The following is a 16,234-nucleotide window of genomic DNA, read 5'->3' on the forward strand; positions in this document are numbered from 1 at the left end:
TTAAAATATATATATATACACACATATAAGCAGTAATGGCGAAACGGGTTAATTTTTCTACTTGCCTAAATAAATTGTACTTGCAAGTTAACCCGGCTGTCCGAGCCTCGTCCTTATCAGGAAGTGTGTTTGAGCAAATTTAATGGGATACCGGTTACCAGACTCGGACCGCCCACGACAGCCGATGATCTCTTTCCCGGTAATGGTGGATAGATAGATATATATATATAATTATTTTTTTTTTTGGGTGAAATAGTAAACATCTTCCAGAAACACTGGCACATACTCACTGCAGATAGAGTCTTGAAAAATAATCTGCCAAAAAAACCATTAATTACTCACAAAAGATGTCCATCTTTGGCAGACCACCTGGTCCACAGTCATTTTAAATCATCGGTCCCACCCATCAAAATCTCAAAATCAGTTGGCTTTTTTCCTTGTTTAAAATGCAAGGCCTGCAGATTTAGTGACAAAGTATCTGAATACCCCAATCGCACAGGTGATAAAAAACCCAATATAAAAATAAAACAATTGCTGAATTGCAATTCAGAATACACTGTCTACTGCCTCACCTGTCGTTGCAAGCTGCGATACATCGGCAGCACTATCAAACCAGCGAAACTAAGGATCCTTGAACATATGCGGGCAATTACAAACAAGGATAAATCATATCCTGTTGCCCGCCACTTTGCTCAATACCATCAGAGCAAGTGGGAAAAACTTAGTTTCTATTGCATCGACCAAGCGCCCAAATTAGAATGGGGAGGTGACAGGGAGAAGTCCCTACGAATTTTGGAGTCAAAGTACATCATCAGTTTAAAAACCATGACTCCGTGGGGACTGAACAATAATGAGGAACTTTGGGTTCATTTATAACTCCTGTATTGTCAGTAATATTTGGTAATAATGGGAAGAATATGAATTACAAACTGATTAACATGCCCCATTTTTCCAATGAACTGCGAGCCTGGTATATATTAATTTGCACTGTTTGTGAAACCGCCCATTCAGGGCTGAATAACTAAAATCATGCATATTGACTAATAACCTGGTACAAATAATTCAATTGCTGATCAAATGATTTTTTTTTTTTGCTGTGTTTAAATGAATTCATTTAATATATGTATAAATTGTGATTACGTTAAAAGGTTTTAATGAGCACTATGCACTTTTCACTTTAGTCGCCATTATTTAGCCTGCAGTTTTTAATGTAATTTGCACATTACAAGGTGGGCATCGGATTTTTTGTACTAATTGTCCTTTCTCTATGTTTATGAAATGGATTGGGCCAATGGTTTTAAATGGCGACACTAACTATGCACAAACGTTACACTGACGAAGCCTGCAAAGGCGAAACGCTTCTGTAAGGGGGGTTTGGTGTTATTAAATTTGTGAAACGGATACCAGTGTGCCAGCCAATCTTTTTTCTGAAAACCGACACTGGGAAACAAACGTACAGGAATATATATATATATATATATATATATATATATATATATATATATATACATATACATATACATATACATATACATATATACACACACACATCCTACTGGCGGTCGCCAGTAGGTAGTTATAGTTAGGATTCTTTTCTATAGGAAAACCGCAACATTCTATTGGGAATAACTTTGGCGCCGATTGAGGGATCTGCCTGTAATTTTCCTGAAATTTGCCTCGTGGCACTCCGCTCCTTCCCTGAAAGTTTGGGGGGGATTCGTCAAGTGGGGGCTGAGATAAAAGGGTGGTGCCAAAACGTGTTTTCCCCATGTTAATTTCCATAGGGTGGTTGGACTCACTTTTAGACCGAACGTCTGAATGGTTTTCCACCAAACTTGGCAAAATTGTAGGGACTGGTAGCCTGATGTGCCTTTGCTATGTCTCAAGATATGTGCTCCAGTGGATTTTGAGTAATTTAGGTAAAAAAAAAATTTTTTAAAAAATGATATATATATATATATATATATTTTCGAAGCTCCGCAACTCTGCGACCGGGAACCGGCAGCAGAAAGCAACAAGACGGCACTCACAGCAGATATTAAACCAAGTTCGGTTTATTTTGCGCAAAGAAAATGGTATCAGACGCGTTTCAGCACTTGCCTTCGTCAGTGTCAGCTGGCGTCGGCAGTGCAGCAATTGATAAGGCTAAATTCATTGAAACAAAAGAGGGTTCAAACATACAAATGAAAGCGCCATCTTGAAACGATGAAATAACGCTATTTACAATTCGAATTCCACATTTGTGAGCAATGAAAGTAAACTGTACATTTGTAAACATTCAATTATCGTGTTATTAGCTTATTGAGCCCTGGATGGGCTAATTAAACACAAATTCCTACTTCAGCGAAAAAATTCATTGCTCAACTGATCTTATACTCGTATTGGTAGACAGTTGAAATGACCCAATCCCCGTGAATTTTTAATCTATGGTAACAATTGAGGCCTGGATGGCCATAAACACAGATACCAATGTTAACAAAACCACACAACATAAACCCTAACTAAAGGAACGGGGTGTGAGGGGGGGGGGGGGGGGGGGGTTGTTTGTTCTTCTGTAGACCAAGTAATAACTACGCCTTATATAAAGTAAAAAAGAAATTACACTACAGACAGTGGCGTGGTTCAGAAACAAGGGAAAGTGTTCATAGGTGTGATAGTAACTCCTCCCCTGCGTTAAGTCCTCCTGGTGACTTCGTTTGGAGGTCGATAATATATCGAGACTCCAAGCGTCTAAGTCGCCTCTAAGTCTCCACCCCTGATGTCTTGAGGGATGCAGTCTAGGCTGAAAAAGCGGAGTTTTGTCCTGTCGCTATTGTGGTGGCTTGCAAAATGCCGGGCCATTGGATAATTTTCATCTTTATTCGCAATGGCTCGTTGGTGCTCTAAGATTCTCAACTTAACTGCTTTCGTAGTGCTTCCTACGTACATCCGTCCGCAGGGGCACTTCAAGCAGTATACCACAAATGTGGTCGAACAAGTGATAAACTTGTTGATTTTAATTTTAGAGTCCCTGTGTGGCACCTGGTAGCTCAATATCCTCTGACTATTACTGCAGGCTTTGCATTTCCCGCATGGATACGAGCCATGCATCGACTGCAGTTCTCCTTTGGATTTGCCCTTCAGTAGGTGGCTAGTGACTAGTCTGTCTTTTAAAGATCTTAATCTCCTAAAGGTAATCATGGGGTGCTGTTGTAGGTCCTTTCCGATTACATTATCGGATTTCAGGATCCCCCAATTCTTGGCCATGATGGCTCTCACCTTATTAGCTGCCACTGAGTAGTTAGTGATAAGTCTAATGATACCACTCCCTCCTTTTGGGCTGCCCACCTTCTTGTCCTGTAAGAGGGTATCTCTGTTGACTTTCTCTGCCTTCTTCTCAGCTTGATGGAGGGTAGGTACAGAGTAGCCGCGAGATTTAAAGCGTTTAACGCTTTGTTGAGCGGCCTCTGTATAATCTCTCTCCAGAGAACTGTTGCGCTTGATCCTCAACAGTTCCCCGTAGGGGATACTTTTAACCAGGGAGGTCGGGTGGCTGCTGCGTCCGTGGAGGACAGAGTTGCCCGCCGTCTCTTTTCTAAAGAGGGCGGTCTGGATTTTGCCTGCATCAACGAAAACTCTGAGATCTAGATAGTTGACCTCACTCTTGCTTAATGTATAGGTGAAATACAGGTTAAGATCATTCTGATTCAGAATCTTAATATACTCCAGAGCTGACTGTTCAGACCCCCTCCAAATTAGGAAGAGGTCGTCGATATACCTTCTCCAGCATATCACTATATCTAATATCTATAAACGCGCCTTGGTACACGCACCGGGGCGCGCTCCAGCGCGCTACGCGAGTAAGCGAGCGGAAAGCTGATTGGCTCTCGGGTGTCTGTCAACATTCCAAAAAGTCCGGAGCGGACGCCATCTTGTGTCTCGGTAGGATAGAGTCACAAGAGGTGGGAAAAACAAAGGGGGAAATGACCAAAAGGGGGTAGGGTAGACCCCCCCTGACCCCCTAGGTTTGATGTGGGGGCTATAAAAGGGCCCCGCGGGGCAAAAAAACCCCCAATAATTTTTTGGGATTTGCGCGGGAGGAGCGCCAGGTACGTGCACCGGGGAGCGTACCATGGGGAAAAAAGAATGACAGATTTTTAAAAAATGCAGCATTTTTTTTATAAATTGGAGGTAGTTCTAAAAAGAACTTTTTTATTCTTTTTGTGGTTTTATATTTTTTTATTGTTTGGAACATTTTGTACTTTTTTTGGCTTTTATGAACAATTTTATATTTTTTGGGAATTTTTATGGGGACAAACAAAAAACAGGGAATTGTAAACGGCTCAACTGGAGCAAAAAAAAAAGAAATCAGGAAAAAATTAAGGTTTCTTTGGGCACTTGTGGTTGTCACCAGCACGGTTGATGAGTTGAACACTTTGCTCACCATAGCAAATAGTACTCCCACAAAATATGCAAACTATTTTAAAATTTCCAAACTGGGTTTGGATGTTTGGGACCATCTCCCTTGTCTTTGGTCCCGATGGAGTGGGTTGGGTACTTTGGGAGGTGCTGGGAGAAGATTGCGGAGGGTTTCTGGTCAGTTCTCGGACCTCTGCCGCACTATAGTTGTTAGGTTGCCGGCGTTGCATGTGGCGGATCATTGTGTTGCCAAAAGAATATTTTTTGGCAGGGTTCCCCCTTGAAAGTACAGTGCCACAGATCAAACAAGTAACCTTTGGCGCATTCACTTTCTTGAGGCCCCTTGGGATTTAAAAAAACTCCCAGACAATGTGCTCCTTTGGCTTGTAGGGGGTAGTATCTTCTGGCAGGTAGCGCCTCTCCTCCTCCTCCTCCTCCTCCTCCTCCTCCTCTTCTTCTTCATCTCCACCACTGTGGTGTTGTGGTGGTCCTTGTGGTGGTGGTGGCTGAGATGCTCCTGCTGCTACTGTAGCCATTTCTCACAAACAGGTCTTCCTCAGTCAAGGAACAAAGTGAGAATGAGGAAAACAGGTGGGGGCTTTCATCATTTGGAAAACAAAACTGTCCTGAACCAATAAAAAGTGTTATTTTCAGGTCATATGACCCGGGCTTTCATCATTTGGAAACCAAAACTGTCTTGAAGCAATGAAAAGTGTTATTTTTAGGTCGCATGACCAGACGCTCTTACGCTACGCGACCAAGGGCGCTTACGTAGCGCGATCGTATGCGCTAGAGTGCTTCCGGGCGCGCTTACGCCGTGCGTATCACGCGGACGTGGCTACACGATACGTCACAATGATGTTTTCGTTCGCGGCAATAGCGCAAACGGGACGCTCACCGGTACGCGCACCGGGGCAGGCAGCAAGACTGCGCTTTCCGGTGCGCTCACCGGTACGCGCACCAGGAGCGCTCCAGGGCAAAGATTTTTTTTTTTTTTTAAACTCAATATACATAAAAAAAATAGTATTACATAAATATACAATGTAGGATTCATTTAAAAAAATATATTTCATAGCAATAGAAATTTAAAATTAAAAAAACCTTTGAAATTCAATGACAAAAACATAGGTTTAAGGACCTATATATAGTTAGGAATTAGCATTAACAAAACCTATGAAATTCACTGAAAAAAACATAGGTTTGACACCAGTTATAGTTAGATGGAAATTTTACTGACATAAAACCAATGAAATTCCCACGTTATAGTTAGTTGGACTCACTATACCTTGCGCACCTGCAATGCACTGCTGATGACGTCACATATTACATCACTCATGACAAGGTCAGTGACATCACTCATGACATCACTGATAACACCATCCTTGTGACAGTGAGACCTCCTTTCAGTGCAATGTAAACCTTGAAACACATTCAAAAATAGAAACTAACATTTTCAAAAAAATAGAGAAACCCATACCAGTTACAACAACCAATTCAGTAATTCCACCATCTATATACACATCCATTCATTCACCAACAGTTCTATATAGTCACTCAAATATATATTCACTCATCATATGTAGTGAAACACCTATACATTCTGTTACACACCGACAGTCATCCAAAAGTTACTCACACACATACTCACACATGCAAATAAACTGTTGAACATCCATTGATTTGCATATACAGCTATACACACACAGTGTAAATGTAAATGTAAATGTATTGGCATTTATATAGCGCACTACTTACCCGTAGGGTCCCAAGGCGCTTCGACCGCTGCGAAACCCTTCCTGGCTTCCCTGAGAGATGGTCCCTTAATGGGTATCTCCAGGGTGAGACCAGGCATCCCCGGCAGTCTGGTGGGGCCGTTAGTGAAGATGAGGCAAGCTAATGCCCAGAGTTGCAGAGTGTGATCGCTGATCAGAGTGGGCACCGAGGCGAGAGAATTATCGAGTCCGCTGACCCTGGTCCAGAAACCTGCCGCGCCGGGAATCGAACCCTGGTCCCGGGCCGTCCTCTGCTCTCGGGTCTGCCGCCTCTAACCAGTGAGCCACACTACTTCACTAGCACATTACTTCTAAGGAAACTTACACATACTTACTCTCTTAAACAATCACTTATAGAAACACATACTTAAATAAAGAGGAACTCTTTCAATCTCTCACTCTCACATATACTCACTTATATACATCAACACTGACATATACTAGATTAAAACATATGTAGTTACTGATAAAGACACTAGTGAGACAGTCATTCACTCACTAACACACACACTCATCCACCCATACAGTCCTGCACATATGCGGTCTTCAAAACACATACAGTGAGTCAGTCATTGATGCATCTATGTGCTAAGTAATACCCCCACCAAACCATACAGATACTCATACTGATACTAAAAAAAACATCTAATAACCCATATACACACACATGTAGCTACTCACCAACCCATGCAGCCACTTATACACAAAGTGAAACACTGATACAAACTTTTAAATATTTAAAAAATACTCGCTAATATATGTATTCACTAAGATACACTTAATAAGCCAGGTAACCAATCAATTTAAAAGAAAAAATCCATTTAGACACTTATTTAAACATTTATTCTTCCATCGACCTTTACATATACATATATAAAACATTTATTTTTCAAAAAGACACACATTCACTGGATGGTGTCATCAGTGATGTCACTGACCAGGTCATGAGTGATGTAATATGTGACGTCCTCAGCAGTGCATTGCAGGAGCGCAAGTTATAGTGAGTCCAACTAATTATAACGTGGGAATTTCATTGGTTTTATGTCAGTAAAATTTCCAGCTAACTATAACTGGTGTCAAACCTATGGTCTTTCAGTGAATATATATATATCAAAATCCTCTCAGTCGGAAAGGAACACAGCACTCCGGGGGTAGCAGTGAAAACTTTTTAATTACAAATAAACAAGACGCGTTTCGGCGTTAGCCTTCGTTAGTGTATATCTAGATATAGAGAGAGATATCTAGATATAGAGAGAGATATCTAGATATAGAGAGAGATATCTAGATATAGAGAGAGATATCTAGATATAGAGATAGATATCTAGATATAGAGATAGATCTCTAGATAGAGAGATAGATCTCTAGATAGAGAGATAGATCTCTAGATAGAGAGATAGATCTCTCTCTCTCTATATATATATATATATATATATATATATATATATAGAGAGAGAGAAATAGAGATAGAGAGATAGAGAGATAGAGAGATAGATAGAGAGATAGAGAGATAGATATAGATAGATATAGATAGATAGATATAGAAGTAGAGATAGAGAGATAGATAGATATAGATAGATATAGATATAGATGCAGAGATAGAGAGAGAGAGAGATGGAGAGAGAGATATGGAGAGAGATGGAGAGATAGATGGAGAGATAGATGGAGAGATAGATGGATAGATAGATAGATAGATAGATAGATAGATAGATAGATAGATAGAAATAGATAGTGTTGGACTTGGCCCTTCTGGCAGGTTCACCCCAGAACTTTTTGCCTGGTGTTATTAAATAATTATAGTGATGTCTTGGTTTCTGCGCACTTTCACTGTGTCCCAGTGGAAAGTGCGTGCGCACTCTGAGTGCGTGTAGTGAGATAGGCCTGCCCTCGCATAGGAATGCATGGGAAATGTATGTGTCCCTGGTAGTTCCTGATGCGTGGGGTGTGCAGGCTCGAGTCTGGTATGTGCAAACTCGTGTGACTGAATGCTGCACAATGATGCGTGCAGCATGTTTGTGTCTAATATGGAAGTGCCACTTCTAGAAGTGTGCCTGTCTGTGCAGTGAATGTGCTGGCTTGTGATTGGCTGGAGCTGGCTGGTGTGCCAGGCTCCATAGGTCTGCCCCGGTGGTGAGTGTTGAGATTAGCATGTGTGATGTGAGGGAGTGGTGCACCTGGGACCTGAATAGGGCTGGGCTTTCCCCCATACAATGTTGGCTCCGCCCCCTGTGATGCATCTAATGTCCCTCGCCTGGCCAGTGAAAGGAAAGGGTGGTTGAGCACACAACAGTGCTCCAAAACCAGCTGCGACTGTTTTTTCCCCCACCCTGCACCCTGAGACAAAGGAATTCACTGTATAAAAAGTGGATGTGTCCCCTTACAAAATGTTCTTGTTTCTGACTGGAATCTACCAGGGGTATGCTGCTGCTTGGGCCCAGGGGAAAGCTTGCCTCCCTGGGACCTGCCCAGCCCCAGGATTGCTGATTGACTTCTTTTGGACCTGGGGGGACTGGAGGACTTTTTCTTTGGTAGGAGCTGCCTGCTCCCCTTTCCCCACCCCAGAAATCCTTCTCTACCCAGGAGCACCTGGTTGCTGGGGCCCTGGTTGCTTAAGGGGTCATTCCAGAGGGCCCTGGTGCTGTCTGTGCCCCCCAGCGCCTTCAGGGCGCTTTATTTCTCATTACTGGGCAGAGCGCTGTCGTTTTCCGCTTGCTTCCTGGAAGTCCCGCCCGCTGCCGCGCTGCGATTGGCTGCCCGGTCGGGAGAAGAGACTGGCTGCCTTGGAGCCCCGAAGGCTCCACACACGATGTCCCGGTCCCGAGATGGGGGACCGTGTGAAGAGCGGGTGAAACGGGCGCATGGTCAAGGTGGGGCTCAGATGAGGAGAGAGAGCCCCGCCGAGCGCTACCGCCGCCCCAGAGGAGAGGAATCCTGCCCACAACCAGGTAAGTGCAGCCGGGTGCCGGTGTTGGGCTTGTGAGCCCCCGAGTGGGACTCCGACGGCAGGAGCATTTCTTGCGGGACCCGAAGGGTCCTGAGGGCATTCTTGTGATTCCGAGTCCCCCGAGAGGGACTCCAGCGATGGGGTATTCTTATTCAAGGAGCTAGGTAGCTCGCCGCCCCCATGAGTGGTTCAGAGCCCGAGAGGATCAAAGGGTGCATTTGTTAAAGCCCACAAGGCTTCCGGGCACATTTCTCTCGAGCCGGTCGAGGCTCCAACGATGGGGGCATTTCTTTCGTTACGGAGCCAGGGTGCTCCCATGCCCACATTATTTTCAGAGCCTAGATGGCTCCTGGGCACAGTTGATTTTCGGGCCTAGAGGGCTCCAAAATGCACCTATGTTTCTTCTAGAGCCTAGAGGGCTCCAAACCTTTTGCGCAGTCTTTCCTCCAGAGGGCCAGTGAGGGCCCATGTCGCAGTTTGTCCTTCCCAGCAAGTAGTGGGCAGCTGCACCGTTTAGGTTCTTTCTTTTAGGGACATGTACTCTGGACATTAGGAGTGAGGCGCACTCCTGCAGCCCTACCCGGGCTTTCCCCAGCTGCCCAGCACTTAGCGCGTCGCTGCGTTTAGGCGCTATCCCGGTCCTCAGCTGCCCAGCAAGTAGTGGGCAGCTGCTACGCTTAGGTTTTGGTGCAGTGGCGCAACCTGGGCTTTGATGTAAGTTCTGTGCTAATGTGATTTCTGCGAATTGTTATTTGCTGCACCTCTGAATGTATTTTAGATGCGTCATGTGCCTTGTTCTTACACCTCTGAATGTGTTGTTTATGCATCATGTGTTCTCCTGTGCTGCACCTCTGAATGTGATTTAAATGCGTCATGTGCCTTGTTCCTTACACCTCTGAATGTGTGTTTATGCATCATGTGTCTCTTCTACACCTCTGAATTCTATGCATCATGTGTGAAGCTTATGATTGTTATAGGTTCTAAGTGCTAGTTCTACTAAGTGCATACTCCTGACAGTGGTGCACGTGGCCCGGTCCTGTACATAATCCCCTGTAAATTCTGCCCGTGCCTGTTGGCACATTGTAAAGTGTGTGTTTCTATCTAATGTGTTTTGCAATACAAAGGCTATTTTTACATATACCTTGTCTGGAGTTCCTTTTGTGGGGGGGCCTTGGATGTTGTTGCTGGTGGGGGCGTGCACAAATGCTTTACACATCGCCTCCGGGATAAGCCAGTCTGCTCGTGCCAAGCTACCAAGGGGGTGAGCAGGGGTTATCTTGGCGTGTGACTCCCTTGCCCTGACTTAGGAATGGTGGTTTCTGCCTGGCTTTGGCGCAAGCCTTAGCCAACCAGAAAACCCATTTCTAACAGATATAGAGAGAGAGATAGAGAGAGATAGATACATACACATATACAGATATACATACACACATATACATATATACACATATACATATACACACATACATACATATACATATTAGCCGACGCTGCTGCGGTGCTGTTCGTGAATCCAACCCCGCCCACCTGAACAGCCAATCCAGGCGGGACAGAAGGACATTTAACACAGACTCTTCTGGCGTTTTTAAACTGTAGCTGGGGCTGGCATCTGAGGAAGGTATTGCACCGAAACGCGTCATGCCAGAAGCTCCGTGGAAATAAAGACCCTTCCCACACTCCCCTGCTGTGTCTCATTGGTTCTTTCACCTCAAAGAATCGTTCGTGGCACATATATATATATATATATATATATATATATATATATATATATATATATTGTACTACAAAGTGCCCTGAAGCTTTTGAGAAGGCACACGCAGTCCTCTTGCTAACCAGCTTTAAAATGCAGCTTGCCTCTGTGCCCCTGGGATTAGCATATTTCGCCGACGCGTTTCAGAGCTCAAGGCTCCTTCTTCCTGGGCTGCTAATTAATGATCACGTCAATGGCTCACAAGCAATTTCCGGCATTTTTTATTTCATTGAAGGCCCACAGTGGGCGTTGAAAAATGCAAACATTTCGAAGTGCATGATGGAACACGCAGTGCCTGTTGTGAGCAGAAACAATTATCCTTTGGTAAGTTCGATGTGATGTTAAAAAATAAAAGCAATTGATGTCCTTAGTAGGATAGCAGGGCATTTGAGGCAAGTTCATTGGGCATGTAGAGCGCTGCGCTGTGTTGTTTCTGAATAGTTCAGGTCCTCAGCCTCGTTTCTTTCACGACGGTGCTCTCCTCCACGACCAGGCTGCCGTGTTGAAATGTTGTACTACAAAGTGCCCTGAAGCTTTTGAGAAGGCACACGCAGTCCTCTTGCTAACCAGCTTTAAAATGCAGCTTGCCTCTGTGCCCCTGGGATTAGCATATTTCGCCGACGCGTTTCAGAGCTCAAGGCTCCTTCTTCCTGGGCTACTAATTAATCATCACGTCAATGGCTCACAAGCAATTTCCGGCATTTTTTATTTCATTGAAGGCCCACAGTGGGCGTTGAAAAATGCAAACATTTCGAAGTGCATGATGGAACACGCAGTGCCTGTTGTACCGGGTAGCGAATCGGGACGCAAAACGGGAATTCGCCATTTTGTGTTTCGTTTTAATTAAATTACAAGATGGAGGAAAAACAATGTGAGAAATGGGTATAAGGGGGTACGGGAGACGTATCCTGACCCCCTATGTTTTCTGAGGGTGGCTGAGGATGCTCATATATGTTGATACTTGTCTTCCAGCGGCTGCGCGTGAGCGTTTTTTTTTTTCCTGCGTGACGTCTGTTAACGTTCGATTCGAAGGAAATCAGGAAGTGTTGACCGCCATTTTTGACACTGCGAGTAAATATATTGTTAAAAATAATTGTTATAAATTAATCTGTATTGATAAACATTGTCTGCGCCATCTTGCTTTTTTTCCAATGCCACACTTTTGTCGTGCACGGGAGCCATTTTAGATGCCTTGACCAGACCCACTCTCTGCACGCCGCCGATCTTCAGCATGGCTCCCCACCCTCGCAAGCATCTCCCCCACGCATTGGTCACCCCGCTCTCTCTCTTATGCATGGGCCATAAACCTCCCCCCATCTGCGCTGCTCTTCCCTAAGAATCACACCCTGTGCCCGCCCGACACCTCCCTTTCACCCTATTCACTACCGCACCCTCTGACACTCCTCTTCCTTTGTGTCTGATTGTCCAGGCTGGTCTCAGGCTATCACCTAGCCCTGCGGATGTAGTTTATGGCCTCAACTGTAAAGAATCACCCCTCTTCAAAGGAGTTACAGTAGATCAAGGCCCCCACCCCATGAGATCCGTCACACCACACACGTTCCTACTATCTGATAACGATCCTGTATTGTGATTGGGGAGGGGATTCTCACTGTGAGGGTGTGTGGGACCGAGCCTGAAAAGGAAGATTTCAGGGATGCCTTTTTGTACATCAAAGTCTTCACAATTATGTGTCACATTAAAAATATATAGCACTCCAACAAAGTAGTAGGATTATAACACTTTAATAACTTATAAATATATACAAAGCACCAAAAACAGTAAACACGTTAAAAAAAAAATGTAAACACTGCAACAATGGTCAGTAGCGGTCTGTTGTGCGAATAGTCCGAAGGCAGCACAACGTGCCGAGATCTGGACGGCACCTAGGTGATGTCCTTTACTTGCCGCACTGGTTTTGGCATCCTACAATGCTGCACCGAAAAACGTCGTGGGGCGCCCCGGGGGGGGGGGGGGGGGGGGGCAGTGGCGGCGTGAACGGGCCTCCCCAGGTGGAGGCTCGTCTGCTGTAGTGGGGCGCCCTTTTACCGTTTCAGTCACCAATTAGCAGTTTTCCGCCCGCTTTTGCTGCACTGTGCCTCATCCGCCATTTAGCTGTTTACCGCCCGCTCTTGCGGCTACAGCGTCTCGCTCACCATGTAGTTGAATTGCACCCACTCTTGCGGTGCAGCGATAGGCGGCTGCCACAGGACCCTTAAAATGGCGGCTGGCTCTTCGGATTTGGGCCTGGTCCACTAAAATGGCCCTGGGACACCTTGGAACTCGGACGCTTGTCTGCTAGGGCTTGGGCCCCATTCTCGAAAGCGTCCCCTCAGCCTTGAAGATTCTACAAAAGTCTTGGGGGCCCCCCGACTCCCGCAGGCTTCCGGTGGGGAGCGGCTGCCATGATTGCTTGCGGAATGGCCACGACGGAGCGAAGGGATGGTGGTGCTCTCATGCTGACGCCAGCTTCAGTCTGAAACATCCAGAAACACTGTAGACTATCAATTCGATGACTTCTGGTGGAGCCTCAACGTGACCCGGTAGGGAATATATTGCCCTCCCCTTTTTTGAGTGATGGTTCTTGTTGCCTGTCCCCTCTGTTGTCATCTAATGGAACCTTTTTGGATTGCCGAGTGAGAAGAAAAAAAAAAAAAGGTGGGGCTTCCATCGTTTGGGGAAAAAAAAATGTTTCAATCCAATGAAAAGTGTTATTTTTAGGTCATATGATCAAGCATTTCATCATTAGGAAACCAAAAGTAAAATGAACCAAATTTTAAGTTTTATAAACAAGTCACATGACCTGTTATGCGGCTTTGGGCTATAAAAAGCCTACAAAATCCGTTGGCCTGTGAGGCGGCGTCAGTAGCGGACCGATGTGCGAATAGGCCGAAGGTAGCACAACGCGTCGAGATCCGGATGGCACCGAGGTGGTGTCCAGCAAGTTGCCGCACTGGTGTGGCTATCCTACAATGCTGCGCCGAAATACGGCGTGGGGTGCCGGGGGTGGGGGGGGAGGCGGCGCAAACGGCCCTCTCCCGCCTCCCCAGGTGGAGGCACCTCATGTGCAGTGCGGCGCCCTTTGCCGTTTCAATCGCCGTTCAGCAGAGTTGCGGCCGCACTTCCGGTACAGTGACTCACCCGCCATCCAGCTGTTTTCCTCCCACTCTTGCGGTACAGCGACTCACCCGCCATCTAGCTGAGTTTTGGCCACTCCTGCGGTACAGCGACACGAATGCGCCGAGATGGTGTCCAGCAAGTTGCCGCACTGGTGTGGCTATCCTACAATGCTGTGCCGAAATACGGCGTGGGGTGCCCGGGGGGGGTGGGGGGAGGCGGCGCAAACGGCCCTCTCCCGCCTCCCCAGGTGGAGGCACCTCATCTGATCTGCAGTGGGGCGCCCCTTAGCGTTTCACTCGCCTTCCAGCTGCATTGCGCCCGCTCTTGCGGCACAGTGCCTCACCCCCCATCCAGCTGAGTTGCGTTTACTTTTGCGGTGCAGCGAAAGGCGGCTGCAACAAGACTTTCAAAATGGCGGCCGGCTCTTTGGATTTGGGCCTGGTCCACTAAAATGGCCCTGGGACACCTTGGAACTCGGACGCTTGCCTGCTAGGGCATGGGCCCCATTCACGAAAGCGTCACCTCTTTTGACTGATTGTTCTTGTTGCCTATCTCTTCTGTTGCCATTTAACGGAACCTTTTTGGACTGCCGAAAGGGGTTCTGGTCCGACCGCTGGTTGGTGGAGACATTTTGACTATATCCTGGACCTGCCCGGCCTCGCCCAAAATGGCGCCGGTATAAATGGGACTCGTAACTCCTTGTTGTGTACTGGTTGCCCAACCTTGATATCACGAGATAAATATGCAGTTTTGAAGCACATGGCGGGCGGGGACGAGTACTGATTGAACATTTGGACATCCCTATTGATATTAAGTTCTGATGTGTTATTGATCACTGTACTATTGAAAGTTTGAATTAACGTCACCCATGGTACTTGCCCGCAAATGTATATCTAGATAATTTTATTGTAACTAGCCCTGTCGTACTTTAATTATAAAATGTACGTCCGATTCCGCAACTGTTAGACACCTTACTTCTTGCAACCTAATGGCCCGCCCGTTACGTTCTTCTACAGTGTAAATGTCCCCTCATCATATACGATTCCAGTTTGCTCCGTGGCCGGCCCACGTGGTTATAGGCCCGTATTTGTATACTGACATTTTCACAATAAAGGTTTTTAAAACAAAACATGGTAGTAGTACCTTTTTTGGTAAAGTTTTGAATAATAGCCACTGTTTTCGAATCAGTAAAAGGCAAGTGAAATAAAGCAGCCCGATTACATGACGGTTAAAAGGTATAATACGAAGGAACGCAATAAAGATAAATGGTCAAGGGCTGTTGTGTTTTCCACTCCTGCAACATAAAGTGATTGATAAGAATCCGATATTCATGCCTATCAGCGACTAAGACAGCAGGCCGAGCCTCTTTTGCTCAACGGCTCCCTCATGGGACAAAGAAACGCCCTTTTTCTCGAAATAGGAATATTTTACTTGCAGGACAGTTGTAAATTTCTCGGGAAAATACATTAGCCTGGAACATTGTTAGTGATAAACTGTAAATGCATCTGGGTCCTTTGCTTTACAAGTCAGAGCGAGAAAAAAAAAAAAAAAAAAAAGGTGGGGCTTTCATCATTTGGGGAAAAAAAATGTTCGAAAGCAATGAAAAGCGTTATTTTTAGGTCATATGACCAAGCCTTTCATCATTAGAATAACAAAAGTAAAATGAACCAATGAAAAGTTTTATTAACAAGTCACGTGACCTGTTATGCTTACGTTACGCGCTGCGCGCCGCGCTCTGGATCGTTTCCGGGAAGCTGCGCCTTGCGCACTGGAGCACTTCCGGGTGCGCTAACGCGGCACGTCATATGACGCATTACGCGACAACGCAGGTCCAGAATATAGTCAAAGTGTCTCCACCAACCAGCGGTCGGAATACAACCCCTTTCAGCAGTCCAAAAAGTTCTGTTAAATGACAAGAGAAGGGACAGGCAACAAGAACAATCAGTCAAAGAGGGGAGGGCAAGTTCTTCTCTACCGGGTCACGTTGGGGCTCCACCGGAACTGATCGAATTGGTAGTCTACAGTGTAAATGGAGAGAGAAGCAGGCACGACGGATTACAACGGGGGCAAAGGCCTGCGTTACCTACCCTTCACTATCTGCAAAGAGAGAATGCTCCTTAAAGAAAAGAGGAGGGGGGGGGGCAGCGTTCAAAGCACATCAGCGTGCATAAACACATAAATGTTTTTATCTATCACGTACTTGACATTTTAAAGCTTTTCATATTTGCTATTAAAAAACCATTGAAATTCACTGAA

The 16,234-nt window shown here is 45.5% G+C and overlaps 1 protein-coding gene across 2 annotated transcripts in view; it reads right to left on the bottom strand.

Moving 5' to 3' along the window:
- Positions 1 to 16,234, bottom strand: part of UBE2K (ubiquitin conjugating enzyme E2 K) — a 355,329-nt gene that overhangs the window by 126,424 nt on the left and 212,671 nt on the right. The gene's annotated exons all lie outside the window — the stretch shown is intronic.

This window comes from Lissotriton vulgaris, chromosome 3_2 (assembly GCF_964263255.1).
Source record: "Lissotriton vulgaris chromosome 3_2, aLisVul1.2, whole genome shotgun sequence".
NCBI classification, from domain to species: Eukaryota; Metazoa; Chordata; class Amphibia; order Caudata; family Salamandridae; genus Lissotriton; species Lissotriton vulgaris.